This window comes from Mobula hypostoma, chromosome 1, assembly GCF_963921235.1.
Source record: "Mobula hypostoma chromosome 1, sMobHyp1.1, whole genome shotgun sequence".
Lineage (NCBI taxonomy): Eukaryota > Metazoa > Chordata > Chondrichthyes > Myliobatiformes > Myliobatidae > Mobula > Mobula hypostoma.
The window spans coordinates 161,726,433-161,742,370 of NC_086097.1; the positions used below are offsets into that span (position 1 = coordinate 161,726,433).

The 15,938-nt window shown below is 41.8% G+C and overlaps 1 protein-coding gene across 1 annotated transcript in view; it reads left to right on the forward strand.

Moving 5' to 3' along the window:
* The first annotated feature begins 1,852 nt into the window (after positions 1–1,852).
* The window catches only part of LOC134351841 (focal adhesion kinase 1), a 522,413-nt gene continuing 508,327 nt past the window's right edge, over positions 1,853–15,938 (forward strand). The window contains exons 1-2 of the mRNA XM_063058747.1: positions 1,853–1,869; positions 1,978–2,063. The gene's annotated coding sequence lies outside the window, so the exon portion shown is untranslated. The remainder of the gene's footprint in view (positions 1,870–1,977; positions 2,064–15,938) is intronic.

The window sequence follows — 15,938 nt, forward strand, 5'->3', positions numbered from 1 at the left end:
AAATGTCATTTGCAACTGTTAAATACAAAAGGTCCCACACAGGAGATTAGTGTGCAAACTTAAAGCACACGGTATTGGGGGTAAGGTATTGGTGTGGGTGGAGAATTGGTTAGCAGACAGGAAGCAAAGAGTGGGAATAAACGGGACCTTTTCAGAATGGCAGGCGGTGACTAGTGGGGTACCGCAAGGCTCAGTGCTGGGACCCCAGTTGTTTACAATATATATTAATGACTTGGATGAGGGAATTAAATGCAGCATCTCCAAGTTTGCGGATGACACGAAGCTGGGTGGCAGTGTTAGCAGTGAGGAGGATGCAAAGAGGATGCAGGGTGACTTGGATAGGTTGGGTGAGTGGGCAAACTCATGGCAGATGCAATTTAATGTGGATAAATGTGAAGTTATCCACTTTGGTGGCAAAAATAGGAAAACAGATTATTATCTGAATGGTGGCCGATTAGGAAAAGGGGAGGTGCAACGAGACCTGGGTGTCATTATACACCAGTCATTGAAAGTGGGCATGCAGGTACAGCAGGCGGTGAAAAAGGCGAACGGTATGCTGGCATTTATAGCGAGAGGATTCGAGTACAGGAGCAGGGAGGTACTACTGCAGTTGTACAAGGCCTTGGTGAGACCACACCTGGAGTATTGTGTGCAGTTTTGGTCCCCTAATCTGAGGAAAGACATCTTTGCCATAGAGGGAGTACAAAGAAGGTTCACCAGATTGATTCCTGGGATGGCAGGTCTTTCATATGAAGAAAGACTGGATGAACTGGGCTTGTACTCGTTGGAATTTAGAAGATTGAGGGGGGATCTGATTGAAACGTATAAGATCCTAAAGGGATTGGACAGGCTAGATGCGGGAAGATTGTTCCCGATGTTGGGGAGGTCCAGAACGAGGGGTCACAGTTTGAGGATAGAGGGGAAGCCTTTTAGGACCGAGATTAGGAAAAACTTCTTCACACAGAGAGTGGTGAATCTGTGGAATTCTCTGCCACAGCAAACTGTTGAGGCCAGTTCATTAGCTATGTTTAAAAGGAAGTTAGATATGGCCCTTGTGGCTACAGGGGTCAGGGGGTATGGAGGGAAGGCTGGGTTCTGTGTTGGATGATCAGCCATGATCATAATAAATGGCGGTGCAGGCTCGAAGGGCCGAATGGCCTACTCCTGCACCTATTTTCTATGTTTCTATGTTTCTAATTCAACTCCAAATCCATTCTAATGTCACTTTTGACTACAATACAGCCTCTATATATTTTAATACATTTCACTTCCAATAGCATAGATCGCTATTTTGCGTACGTTAATTTTCGCTATTAAAAGGGCAAAATTGCCTACAAATCTGGAAAAAAATAAATTAGCTGATACATTCCATCCAAAGATTTTTGTCACACATTTTGTTAAATTGGTGGAAGCACAGAATGCATTCACTGCGCTATTTGGCTCACCATGTCCATCGTGCTTTATAATTACCTAGGGCAGAATGGAGGGCAATAGGAGGTCAGGGAGCTGTGGCAAAGCAGGTAGCGCTCTTAACTGTATAAAAAAAAGATGGACCGAATGTCCTATGAACATATTGCATCGTTCTAATCGCCGAGAAGCGATAAACCACCTCTAAGAGGTACAATATCAGTGTTTCCCGTTGTTTTATGAGGATGGATGAATCCTCTTCAACGCCGCCACATACCCGGAATCGAGCGGATACAGTACTAATATCGTCTTCAACCCGCGTTCTTACTCTCCTTCGCCGCCATGTTGAAATGCCTCCCGGCGTCCACCAGAGCGGGTGGTGGGCGAGCGCGTGGGCAGTCGGCGGTTCTGCTGAGCACGCGCACTGCGCGGGAGCGAGCGACGGAGGTGTTGGTGGCAGTGGTGAGGGCGGTCGCGCGCGTTTGTGTGTGTGTGTGTCTGTGTGCCGCAGCTGCAGCTACTCATCAAGAAATCGCGGCCGGATTCTAAACTCTTCATGTTTTCATTAAGTGCTTGGAGAAAAAGGAGCACCGTTTGTTGACTGAAACCTGCAGTCCAAAGGAGCAGCGCGATTTCTCCCCTTAACTGAAGGAAAAGTAAGTGTGCCTTTTCGAAACAAGAGCTAAAAGGGTCTGATCTTTTTTTCTCTCTCTCCCTCCCTCCCTCCCTCACCCTAACGACGACAAGAAAGAAATCCCGCAGTTAGAAAAAGGTGGTTCAGTAACTGACGGCGGAGTGGCTAAGTTTGCAGCGCCTACATGGATGGGAAGGAAGAGTGGCGCCTAGTGTCGCCCGCTGTCCTTGTTCTCCCTGTTTGCCCCTTAGTAAAAGGGAGGAGAAATTGACTTTTACATTTTAAATCTTGCATGGAATGTAATACGGCCGACATGCACGGACGGTTATATATTTGTTTTTCGTTTTTACTGTCGTGGCACACAGTTCATTTTGGTCTTGATAGTCGAAAGCAAAAATCACAATAAGTGTTTATGTAAAATGTTGCTGTTTCATTTTATTTGGCCCTTAGGTGGCTCTGTGTGCGTGACTAACATCGTATATTTTTTACTGCATTAACAAAAAAGCTTGCCATCACTGTAGCCTGTGTATTGAGTGCGTACCTTAATTCGTTCTATGTTGCAGAATATGCAGAGGAGATCTGCGGGTTTTCAGCTCCACAACCTGATTGATTCCCCCCAACATTTTGAGACGAATAATTTTTGTCGAGCCTTGCCTAAAACGTTTATAATTTTGGACAGAGGAGTTTCATTTCACTTATCTTAAAAAGTGATCCCCCACCCCGATATCCACTGCAATGTTTTCACACATCTGATTCAGTGCTTTTTTTTATTCTGCTTTCTAGTTAATGACTTGATGTTTGGTAACATTTATAGGACAGTTTTTATTTTTACAACGAGTTGTAAAACTGGTATCGTGCAGAATGAACGTACAACCTCATTAACATGTAGTCAAGATTGAGACCCAAGTGTCTCGCTGTGTTGCTTTCAATAAACAATTATGAATTGGAGTATTTACTACTACTAAATTGAGAAAACTCGCATTTGTCTTTAAATTTAACTTTAAAAAAATTTTATTCTTGCAACTAGTTTAAAAATATTGCTACAATAAGCCTTAATGACTCCAGTCACGTGTATTAATTGTAAAATATAGCTTTCGTTTCAAGTTTGAACGCATGTAACTGTATTTTACCAGAAGTTGAATGAAGTGCATCGCTTTACTGCATTGCTTTGAAATGAAAATAAATGATTTGGGGAAACTTTAACTTATGAACACTGTCATCACCATACTGAGACCAAATTGATCCCACTGCAGACCACCATAGCAGTCAAAAATTTCTCAGTTGAAAATGTAAATGATAAGGAAAACTGACAATTTCAAGAATTAGACTAAATTACTGTAAAATCACTGGTACCTGGAGAACACATTACTATGCAACTACACTTAAAAAGAAACAAAATATTGAATATTTGATTACTCAAGTCAAACCTGGCATCCAAATACTTTGAAATGAAGGGTAACATCTTCCCAGTAGAGTTTAATGGAAATATGAAGGAGTATTTATTATTGTCTTAATTTTTGTACTATGATGTGATGGGAGATTTTTTTTAACTTTCCTAATATTGATTGGCATCTCCTTAGCACAAGGGGTTTAGATGGGGTGGAGTTTGTTAGGTGTGTTCAGGAAGGTTTTTTTGACACAATATGCAGATAAGCCTACAAGAGGAGAGGTTGTACTTGATCTGGTATTGGGAAATGAACCTGGTCAGGTGTCAGATCTCAGTGGGAGAGCATTTTGGAGTTAGAATTGTGATCACTATCTCCTTTACCAGAGCAATGGAGAGAGATAGGAACAGACAAATTAGGAAAGCATTTAATTGGAGTAAGGGGAAATATGAAGCTATCAGGCAAGAACTTGGAAGCATAAATTGGGAGCAGATGTTCTCAGGGAAATGTACTGCAAAAATGTGCAAATGTTTGGGGAATATTTGCATGAAGTTCTGCATAGATATGTTCCATGAGGCAGGGAAAGGATGGTAGGGTTAAAGAATCATGATGTACAAAGTATGTAGAAAATCTAGTTGAAAAGAAAAGCTTATGAAAGGTTCAAGAAACTAGGTACTGTTAGAGCTCTAGAAAATTACAAGGTTGCTATGAAGAAGCTTAAAAATGGAATTAGGAGGGTTTGAAGGGACCATGAGAAGGGGTCTTGGTGAGCAGGATTAAGGCAAATCCCCAAGGCATTCTATGAGTATATGAAGAGCAAGAAGATGAGCTGTGTGAGAATAAGACCAATTAGGTGTGATAGTCAAAACTTGTGCATGGAAACGGAGGAAGTAGCAAAGGTACTTAATGAATACTTCGCTTCAGTATTCACCAGGGAAAAAGACCTTGGCAATTGTGGGGATGACTTCCAGTGGATTGAAACGCTTGAGCATAGAGACATTAAGAAAGAGGATGTGCTGGAGCTTTTGAAAAGCATTAATTTATGTAAGTCAATGGGACAGGCTGAGATGTACGGCAGGCTACTGTGGAAGTGAGGGAGGGGATTGCTGAGCCTCTTGCGATGATCTTTGTGTTATCAATAGGACGGGAGAAGTACCGGAGGTTTGGAAGGTTGCAAATGTTGACCTCTTGTTTAAGAAAGGGAGTGGAGATAACCCAGGAAATTATAGACCATTGAGTCTGACTTCAGTGGTGGGCAAGTTGTTGGAGAAGATTCGGAGAGGCAGTATTTATGAGCATTTGGAGAGACATAATCTGATTAGAGACAGTCAGCATAGCTTTGTTAAGAGCAGGTCATGCCTTATGAACCTGATTGAATTCTTTGAGGATGTAACAAAACACCATTGATGAAGGTAGAGCAGGGTAGTGTATGTTGATTTCAGTAAGGCATTTGATAAGGCTCCTTTAGAAAGTAAGGAGGTATGGGATCCAAGGAGACCTTGCTTTGTGGATCCAGAATTGACTTGCCCACAGAAGGCAAAGGGTGGTTGTAGATGGTTCGTATTCTACATGGAATTTGAAGACATTGTGTAATATAAATGGTAAGGCTTTTGGCTGTGTGGCGGACCCCAAGATCTCTCAGATCTGTATTGATAGGACACTTAAAGCTGCTGTGCAGGTTGACAGTGTTGTTGAATTGACCTTATTTCTTACATCCTTCACATACATGAGGAGTAAAAATCTTTACATCATGTCTCCGATCCGTCTAAATGTGCAATCATAGTAATTTATAATAAATTGAACAGTCAATGTAACTAACATAGCTTGAGTTAATCAGTCTGATGGCATAGTGGAAGAAACTGTCCTGGAGCCTGGCCTGGCTTTTATGCTGCGGTACTGTATCCCAGATGGTAACAGCTGGAATAGATTGTGCTTGAGGTGACTCGGGTCCCCAGTGATCCTATGGTGTTAAGAAGGTGTACGGTGTGTTGACATTCATCAATTGTGGGATTGAGTTCAAGAGCTGTGAGGTAATGTTACGGCTATATAAGACCCGTGATCAGACCCCGCTTGGTGTACTGTGTTCAGTTCTGGTCACCTCACTACAGGAAGGATGTGGCTACTATGGAGAGAGCACAGAGGAGATTTAAAGGATGTTGCCTGGATTGGAGGGCATAGTTTATGAGAATAGGTTGAGTGTACTTGGCCTTTTCTCTTTGGAGCAACAGAGCTTGAGATGTGATCTGATAGAGGTGTACCAGATGATCAGGGGCATTGATTGTGTGGATAGCGGGAGGCTTTTTCTCAGGGCTAAAATGGCTAACATGAGAGGGCATAGTTTTAAGGTGCTTGGAAATAGGTACCGAGGGAATGTCAGGGGTAAGTGGTGGGTGCGTGGAATGCACTGCTGGCGACAGTGGTGGAGGTGGATACAATAGGGTCTTTTAAGGGCCTCTTAGATAGGTACATGGAGCTTAGAAAAATAGAGGGCTATGGGCTAGGGAAATTCTAGGCAGTCTCTAAAGTAGGTTACATGGTGGGCAGAAAATTGTGGGCCGAAGGGCCTGTAATGTGCTGTAAATTTCTATGTTCTATCCATTATGCTTAAACATCTGTGTCTATGCATCTTTGTACTTTTATACGACTGGATTAGATTATACTGCACTCTTCACTGGAAAAATAGATTGAAAGGAAAGGTTCATTGAAATACAAATATTTTGTATGTACTTTCTAGCATTTTATGTGTACAATCATTTAAGTATGTGATTACAGATCTGTGAATGCAACCTTTGTAGTATGGCTGAAATTTGTGGAGGAGACCAATGAATTTAATTTTTTTGAGACCAAGTATTGTACATAGTTCTTTGTATTAGTTGATTAGATTTTCTGATGCCCTTAATCTTTTTGATAATGTAGTTGTTAGTTTAAATGGAATTGGTACAATAAATGTGTTTTAGGAAAAAATTGCCTATGATAGTCATAGTCATACTTTATTGATCCCGGGGGAAATTGGTTATGGATATGCTGTATACTTTCAGTCCAAACTGAGATTTATTTTTGTTCTTAATCTAGTATTGAACCTGGTGGGATTTGTACTTGCATCTGACAGTTTCTTCATTTGTGCATCCTTTTACACAGAAATGATTCTAACAGGACAGCACTTGTTATTCATTTCCAGTTGTTAGCTGGTGGTAATCTACCTGAACTACTGACTTTTTGATCTGGTGGTGCTTTGCTTGATCATGAGCTTGGAATATTGTTAACTGAGACATGATCAAAGATCAAAGTGCATATGTCACCATATTGCAAACCTGAGATTTGTTTTCTTGTGGGCATACTCAATGAATCAATGATAGAATAATAACCATAATGTAATCAATGAAAGACCACTTGTTCGTTCAACAAGTGTGCAAAAGACAACAAACTGTGCAAATACAAAAAGAAGGAATTAATAGTAAACAAATTATCATTAAATATGGAACATGAGTTGAAGAGTCCCTGAAAGTGAGTCCATAGGTTCTGGAAGGAATTCAATGATGGGGCAAGTGAAGTTATCCCCTTTGGTTCAAGAAACTGATGGTTGAGGGGTTAATAATTGTGCCTGAACCTGGTGGCATGAGTCCTGAGGCTCCCATACCTTCATGATGGCAGCAGAAAGAGGAGAGAATGTCCTGATTGCGGGCGGGGGGGGGGGCGGGGAGGTCCCTGATCATGGATGCTGCTTTCCTGTGACATTTCATGTTGATGTACTCAGTGGTACACTACATATCTATGGAAGTCTGACAAAATTTTAGATGTCAGACTGAATCTTTGCAAACAGTTGGGGGTGTTGTGGATAGTGTGGAGGGCGGTCAGAGGTTACAGCAGGACATCGGTAGGATGCAAAACTGGGCTGAGAAGTGGCAGATGAAGTTCAAGTGGGAGGTGGTTCATTTTGGTAGGTCAAATATGATGGCAGAATGTAGTATTAATGGTAAGACTCTTGGCAGTGTAGAGAATCAGAGGGATTGTGGGGTCCGAGTCCATAGGACACTCAAAGCTGCTGCACAGGTTGACTGTGTGGTTAAGAAGGCGTACGGTACGTTAGCCTTCATCAAACGTGGGATTGAGTTCTAGAGGATGGCGGCGTGATGCAGCGCGCGCGGCCGCTCCAAAATGATATCGTATTTGTAAGTAGGTACTGTGCACAATCCTGATTTGATGGAGATAGATGTGAGAAGCACGGAGGAACATCTGGAGAAACTTCTGAAATGCCTGCTTCGCTGCCGTTGCTGCTGTGCGATCGAGAATCTCCGGTGGGGAAGGCCCCAAATCCTTGGCTTTGCCTGTTGCCGGGGCCAGGGTCGAAGCGCCCGGCAGAGATGGTGCTCGTGTTGGAGGGCTGGTCGGAGACTCTAAGTTTCAGACGGACTCAAGAGTCGGCTGTGGTCGGGTGCTTCCAGGGTGCTGCATTGGTAAGTTTGCAGCGCTGGAGGTTCATGGCAGGAAGAGAGTTTCTCTTCCTTCTACTGTTTGTGTGAGATGATGGGACTTTTGAGAGACTTTGAGATTTTTTTTATCGTGCCAATGGTCTGTTCTTTATCAAATTATGGTATTGCTTTGCACTCTTGTAACTACATGTTATAATTATGTGTTTTATGTCAGTTTTTTTAGTCTTGGTTTGTCTTGTGTTTCTGTGATATCATTCTGGAGGAATATTGTATCATTTACTAAATGGCAATAAAAGAGGACTGTGTGTCCTCATAATCAAAATCTGAGAGGTACTATTACAGTTATATAGGACCCTGGTCAGACCCCACCTTGGAGTACTGTGCTCAGTTCTGGTCACCTCACTACAGGAAAGATGTGGAAACTATAGAAAGGATGCAGAGGAGATTTACAAGGATGTTGCATGGATTGGGGTGCATGCCTTATGAGAATAGGTTGAGTGAACTCAGCCTTTTCTCCTTGGAGCGATGCAGGATAAGAGGTGACGTGATAGAGGTGTATAAAATGATGAGAGGCATTGATCATGTGGATAGTCAGAGGCTTTTTCCCAGGGCTGAAATGGCTAACATGAGAGTGTACAGTTTTAAGGTGCTTGGAAGTAGGTACAGAGGAGATGTCAGGAGTAAGTTTTTAACCAAGAGAGTGGTGAGTGCGTGGAATGGGCTGCTGGCGATGGTGGTGGAGGACGATACGATAGGGTGTTTTAAGAGACTTCTGGACAGGTACATGGAGCTTAGAAAAATAGAGGGCTGTAGGTAACCCAAGGTAATTTCTAAAGTAAGTACACGTTCAGCACAACATTGTGGGCTAAAGGGCCTGTATTGTGCTGTAGGTTTTCTATGTTTGTAAACTCCTAAAGAAGTAGAGGCTTTCTTTGTAATTGCTATTTGCATGTTGGAGCTTTTCTCTTTAACCGCTGCTTGTATGCAGTTAAATGAAGGACAGCTAAGTGATCTGATTTGCTGAAGTGCAGTTGGGGTTTGGAGTGGTATTCATTCCTTATTCGAGCATAACAGTGATCTAGAGTGTTGGGACCTCTGGTGCTACATGTATTTGGGTGGGGTTTTCTTCAGGGTTGAAGTTCCCAACTATGATTTGAAAGATGTCGGGATGGACTGTTTTTTTTGTTTGGAGATGGCATCATGCAGTATCTGAAGTGCTAGATTATAGTTGGCCGCTGGTGAACTGCATTCAGGAGGAGAACTCCGTGAATAAACAGAACAAATGGCATTTGACCGTTTGGTGTTCAAGGTCGGAGGAACCCGAGTTCGACAGAACTGCCACATTGGAGCAGCACTGTGAGTTTACCATGAAACACACCTCCACCTTTTGTCCAGTTGCCTCAAATTAAGGGAGTGAGAGAGAAAGGAACTAATTACTAGGCCATCATATCAGTCATTACCCAGGATTATTCTTTACTAGACTGTGCATGATTTTCTATTACATTACATTTTAAAGAGTGTTGTTTGCTTACAAAATACTTGATCACAAGCAGCTTTTGGTTGAACAAACAGCTTTGAAATGCTGAACAATTGTAATATGACCTTGTCTATCCTCTTTCTTTCTATGCTTTTTGTTATTTCAGGTTATTCAATATGTTCCTCATACCCATGTTTGCTTTTTTCAATTTGTCTTCTATTCTGCATGGCCATTGTTCTCTGTGAATGTGACAACTGTATATGGCTTTATTCCCTATGCTTTCTAAATTTTGTTTATCAGCTGTAGATGTCAATGTTTCGTGTCCTAGTGCAACTGGCAAACACTTGCATTTGCTTTGCCCATAAAAATCACTAAATACAGGTTCCCCCCGCCGTCCGAAGGTAGAATGTTCCTATGAAACGGTTCGTAAGCCGAAATGTCGTAAAGCGAAGAAGCAATTACCATTTATTTATATGGGAAAATTTTGTGAGCGTTCGCAGACCCAAAAATAACCTACCAAATTATGCCAAATAACACGTAAAATCTAAAATAACAGTAACATATAGTAAAAACAGGAATGATATGATAAATACACAGCCTATATAAGGTAGAAATACCTTTCCACAATCATTACTGAACTGTTCTCTGTAGCGAAAATCTCACGCAAGCGTCATCTGCAGAAAATCTCACGCAAGTGCTGTTGGCAAGAACACTCTCTCCAGTAACCTTTAAGCTATGAAGCTGCCAAGTCATACCAAATAACACGTAAAAATACACAGCCTATATAAAGTAGAAATAATGTATGTACAGTGTAGTATCACTTACCGGAATTGGTTCAGCTCTGAGCACACTGATGATGGTGTGTTAGAGTGAGTCGTCGCAGGTTGGGTGGTGCAGTGGCCCCCACCCTCCGGGCCGCCGAGCGATACATTGCCGCAAAGCACGCAGGGGTCCAGCGGTAGCTGGGAGGTACACAGCACATCTTTAAGAAAAAAGCCGAAATAAACAAGCTAATTAATTAGGTGCCGCCGGACACGTAATTGTCGGCCCAGATCAGTGCCGATTTCCGATTGCGTCGTCTCTGATCTGGACCGACAATTACGTGTCGGTGGCACCTAATTAATTAGCATGTTTACTTCGGCTTTTTTCTTAAAGATGTGCTGTGTACGTCCCGGCTACCGTTGCATTTTCCGCGATTCGGTATCTGTCCGTGTCCTGGGGGTTGGGGTGGTGGGACACTCATGTGTCATCTCATCGTCCCTTTCCATTAGAGCAGGCAGCTCATCTTCTTCTATCTCTCCCTGCCTTGATGTCGAAGGTCGAGGTTCGTCATCTGCTGTGGCCGATGTGGAAGGCTTGCTTGACTGCTGAGCCTTGCGCATTTTTCTATCACACAGTTCTTTAATAAGGACTCAAACCATCCTGCAGATATCTCCTAAACCGACGTACCCTTACAAAATTAAAGTCGTACTTTATCATTACTCATTCGGCTTCGATTGTTATCCTTTTTTCTTCCAATTGCATCAGCTCTTCCTCTGTCAGTTCTTGGTGATGGGATGCCAAAACCTCTTCAACATCGTGTTCGTCAGCTTCCACAAGCCAAACTCACGTTGTCCTTACTTCGTTCACCACGATCAAAACGCTTAATTATGTCTAGTTTTACCCTAAGTGTAACACCCTTACGAGCTCTTTCAGGCTTTTCCGATACCACAGAATTCATCTTGCAAACGGCTGCTCACAGGCATGTGTTTAAGCAATGCCGGCGAGAATGCAGTTCTGAATCCGGGGGAGAGCGGCTGCTCGGGGCGCGCTCTGCCTTTTATCGCGCGGTGAATTTTTTTTCGTAACACTGAAATCACCTTCTGAAAGCAAAAACGGTACTGATGTAGGTCTTTCGTAACAGTGAGGTTTCGTAAAGTGAACGTTCGAAAAGCGGGGAACATCTGTAACTTCAAACAATTTGTTTTCTGACTGACATGCATTACTTCCGGTGAATTGACACAATTAACTTTTGAGCTCTTGAAGTCTTTTGGAATATGCATATTCAAGAGAATTTTCTCTCTGAAAATCAAAAGAAAAATTCAGGTACTAGAATTCTGAAGTCAAAAAAAAAAACTGGAAGTACTCTGGTTTGACAGCATCTGCAGAGAGGGAAACAAGAGTTAATGTAAATCATGGAGCATTACACAAATGTTGAGTGTTTATTCCCCTCCATGGATGCTGCCTGACCTGCAGAGTTCTGCCAGTATTTTTTGTGTGTTGCTCAAGATTTCCAGCATGTGCAGAATCTGTTGTACCTTGTATATCAATGACCTTTTGTCAGAAATTCCCAAAGATTCTTTCTTAATTTTCTGTTTTCTCTTTGGTCTAAATAATCCTGAAATGTTTCCAAAGAATAATAATATTAGGTTTTTGAAGTAGAGTTATCGGACATGCTTGAGGGGCCTGTCATTATCAGCTTTCTCTCAAACTATGAGCATTATTTCCTTCATCACTGCTATGAATTGCATAATAAATTGTAGCAAGGGATTAAATCAATTTGAAAGCATTATTCATCCTCCTTCAGAAAAAGTGTTCTCTGTTTAATATTACAGGAGATGTGCAAGTCAAAATGGTATCCTGGCACTTTGGCAATGTGGTGTCGGTAATGTGCTAGAATAGAGGGACAGAGAGATCATTCTGTGTGATCCATACTAATTCTATTTCTGCAGTTTTCACCAAGTGGATTGAATCTTTGAATCTGGATTGTCACCTGCAATCTTTATCAAACCTTGGGTGGTCTAAAGTAAGACCATAAGATATAGGAGCAGAATTAGGCTATTCGGCCCATCGAGTCTGCTCCACCATTCAATTGTGGCTGATCCAATTCCTCCAGTTATCCCCCACTCTCCTGCCTTCTCCGCATACCCTTTGATGCCCTGGCTAATCGAGAACCTGCGATGACATGGTTTACAGTGATGGGCCTCCAAAGATTATGTGTATATGCAGGCACCTTTTTGGGATTGTTATTAAAATGAGGTAAACAATTACAACTTTTAGCACCTAAAATTGCTAATTATAATCAAAGTACTAATCTTAAAAAATCTTCATATCTGCAGCCCTCTGATTCAACATTAAGTTCAGTTACAGTGAATATGCAGGCAGTACTCTGAAATTGGCTTTGGCAGCACATGTAGTAAAGGTTTTGCACTTGCATTCAACTAGGCAAATGCCAGTGGTTCTGTTCAGAATTGCTAGCATTTGCTGACAAGATCTAGGCCATCTTTGTCCATCATTTTCAATGCTGTATTGGTATTGATCCTGTTAAGATGCGTTTCCTTCCCCAATTCTACATTCCTTGCTCTTCCTGTCACCAACATCCCCTCCAAAAAAAGCTGTGATCAAAAAGGTTTCAGTAATATTGCTGTCAGATTTTTTATTTCTCCCCAAGGTATGCAGAAAAACCAACTTCATCCACCACTTAACTTTAATTTCTTAGTGGCCAATTGGTGGAAGATTGCGTGGGTGTGTTTCTGTGCAGACTGCTGAGGGCTTGTTTTTGCCGACAGCATTCTGCACCATCAGTTTACAGGACATCACTCGGGACTTGGGAGATATTGGATTTTTTTGTGTGTGACTATGTTTTCTGCAATCTTATGTGCTAAATGTGCCTTGTGCTGTGTATGACTGTTGGCACTGTTTTGCACTTGGTGCTGCAGGAATGCTGTGTCATTGGCTGTATTCATGAGTATTTGTGTACGGTTGAATGATTATTAAACTTGAACTTGTATTGAATTTAGTTCCAAAAGTGTGTACTGCACCATTAGTTAAGCGATTGTCCCTTTCTGATATTCCAACCATTTACACTGAATTGTTTGAAATAACAATATGAATTTCACCTTCAGCATTAATAACATAATTGTTGATTACAACATGAATATAACCGAAGGGTAAATTTGTATCCATTATTTCAAAGATGCTTCTCTGGATTAAAATTTTCCAGAGCTGTCAACATCAAAACTTCAACTATAGATATGAAACTAAAACTCAAACCTTCCTTGTAATTTTCATTTTAGTTATGGAGAAAACAACATCCATCAAGGATTCCTAATGTCCAGTCATCCTCCTCCCTCCTCCCTCCTCCCTCCTCCCTCCTCCCTCCTCCCTCCTCCCTCCTCCCTCCTCCCTCCTCCCTCCTCCCTCCTCCCTCCTCCCTCCTCCCTCCTCCCTCCTCCCTCCTCCCTCCTCCCTCCTCCCTCCTCCCTCCTCCCTCCTCCCTCCTCCCTCCTCCCTCCGCCATTTATTGCTTCTGAAGCATCTAAATCCTGGAATGCTGAACTGCCAGTACTGCCCTTCCACAGCCTGTATTAGATACAACATTGTAGTTCCATGTATAGGTCAGGCCTTGAGTCCCTCTGCCTTACCTGTAATACTCCTTGCATGGAAATAAATACATCTCAGCCCACTCTACTTTCTTAAGCTGGTCCTGTCTGTCTTTCCTTTTGGTCTTATTTGTCCTAACTGATAGCTTCCCCTCAATCCCTCTCCATTGGGTAGTAGAAACAAAAGCCTAAAGGCGTGTACCACCAGCCAAGGGTGAATTCTGTCTTTCTTTTGAATGATTCCCTAGTATGATAAGATGGACACTTAACCTCACCATCTATCTTGTGACCTTGCATCTTCCAGTCTACCTGCATATATTTTCTCTGTAATTGTCGCACTTGATTTTGCATTCTGTTGTTTATCTTGAGCTACTTCAATGCACTGTGCAATGCATTGATCTGCATGAACAGTATGCAAGATAAGCTTTTCACTGTATCTTAATACATGTGACTTGATTAAACCAATTTCATTCCAGAGGTTCTGCTTTTTACATAGTGCCTAACTCCCTTAATTTACTTTATATGGTCTCATCTCTCTTCCTTCTTGTGTTGCTAGTCCCAATATGGACCATGACTGCTGGTTGCTCACTCTCCCCTTTCAGAATATCCTGTTCCCACTCAAGAACCTCCTTGACCCTACACGACTACAACTATCCTGTTCAAGTTTGTTGTTTTTTTTTGAAATTATCAAATTTTGGAAACTCTTATTTGCATTTTGTTGCCACCAAAAAAAAACTTGAATCTAAAAATTTAAATGATAGAGGCAACATAGTTGTATCTTTTTGATGTTTTTGAAGGTTCCATCCAAAATGTTTTTTTTGTTCTGCTAAATCTTTGCTTAGATCAAATTTTAAATTCACTCAGTAATGGTATTTATGGATCCCTGGGAAGAATACAGGTATTTCATAAATACAAGAGATGTATTGATTTCACTATTGAGCACATGACATGAAACATTGTTGTAGGAAGGTAACATCCATCTTCTGAGATCCTCACCACCCAAGCCATACTTTTTTTCTCACTGTTACTATCAGGTAGAGGTACAAGGGCCTCAGGACTTGCACCACCAAGTTCAAGAACAGTTATTACCCCACAACCAATAGGCTCTTGAACAAAAGGGATAACTACACCTATTTGCCCATCCATTGAGGTGTTCCCATAACCAATTATCTCACTTTAAGAACTCTTTATCTTATTTCATGTTTTTGTTATGTATTGCCTTTTATTTGTATTGGCATTTGGGCAGATTGTTGTCTTCTGCACTCTGATCTTTCATTGATCTTGTAGATGCTGAGTATGCCTGCAGGAAAATGAATCTTAGGGTTGTATATGATGGCGTACTTCTTAAAATTTTATTTTGACCTTTGATCTAGCAAGAACCTAGTGAAAACCAGGAGATAGTGTAAAAGAGAGGTGAGAGTGGATATGGACAGCTGGAAAACCATGCTGGAGAGGTAATGGGGGCAATGAAATAGTGAGCGAACTGAATAAGTATTTTGCATCAGGGTTCACTGTGGAAGACACTAGCAGTATGATGGAAGTTCCATGTGTTGGGGGCTTGAAGTGTGTGAAGTTACCATAAATTGAACGAAGATTCTTGGAAGCTGAAAGGTCTGAAGGTAGGTAAGTCATCTGGATCAGATGGTGTACATCCCAGAGTTCTGAAAGGGGTGGTTGAAGAAATTGTGGAAGCATTAGTAATGATCTTTCAAGAATCACTAGATTCTGGAATACTGGAAAATTGCAAATGTCACTTCATTCTTCACGAAGGGAGAGAGGCAGAAGAAGGGAAACTATGGGCCTGTTAGTCTGACCTCGGTGGTTGGGAAATTGTTGGAATTGATTATTAAGGATGAGGTCTCAGGGTACTTGGAGGCAAATGATAAAATAGTCTGTAGTCAGCATGGTTTCCTCAATGGAAAATCTTGCCTGACAAATCTGTTGGAATTCTTTGAAGAAGTAACAAGTGGGATAGGCAAAGGAGAATCAGTTGATGTGTACTTGGATTTTCAGAAGGCCTTTGACAAGGTGCTACACATGAGGCTGCTTAACATGTTGCAAGCGCATGGTATTACAGGAAAGATTCCAGCATGGCTAAAGCAATGGCAAATTGGTAGGAGGCAAAGAGTGGGATAAAGAGAGCCTTTTCTGGCTGGTTGCTGGTGGCTAGTGGTGTTCCAAGTGGGGTCTGTATTGGGATGGATTCTTTTTACGTTATGCGTCAAAGCCTGTGCCCCTCAGTTA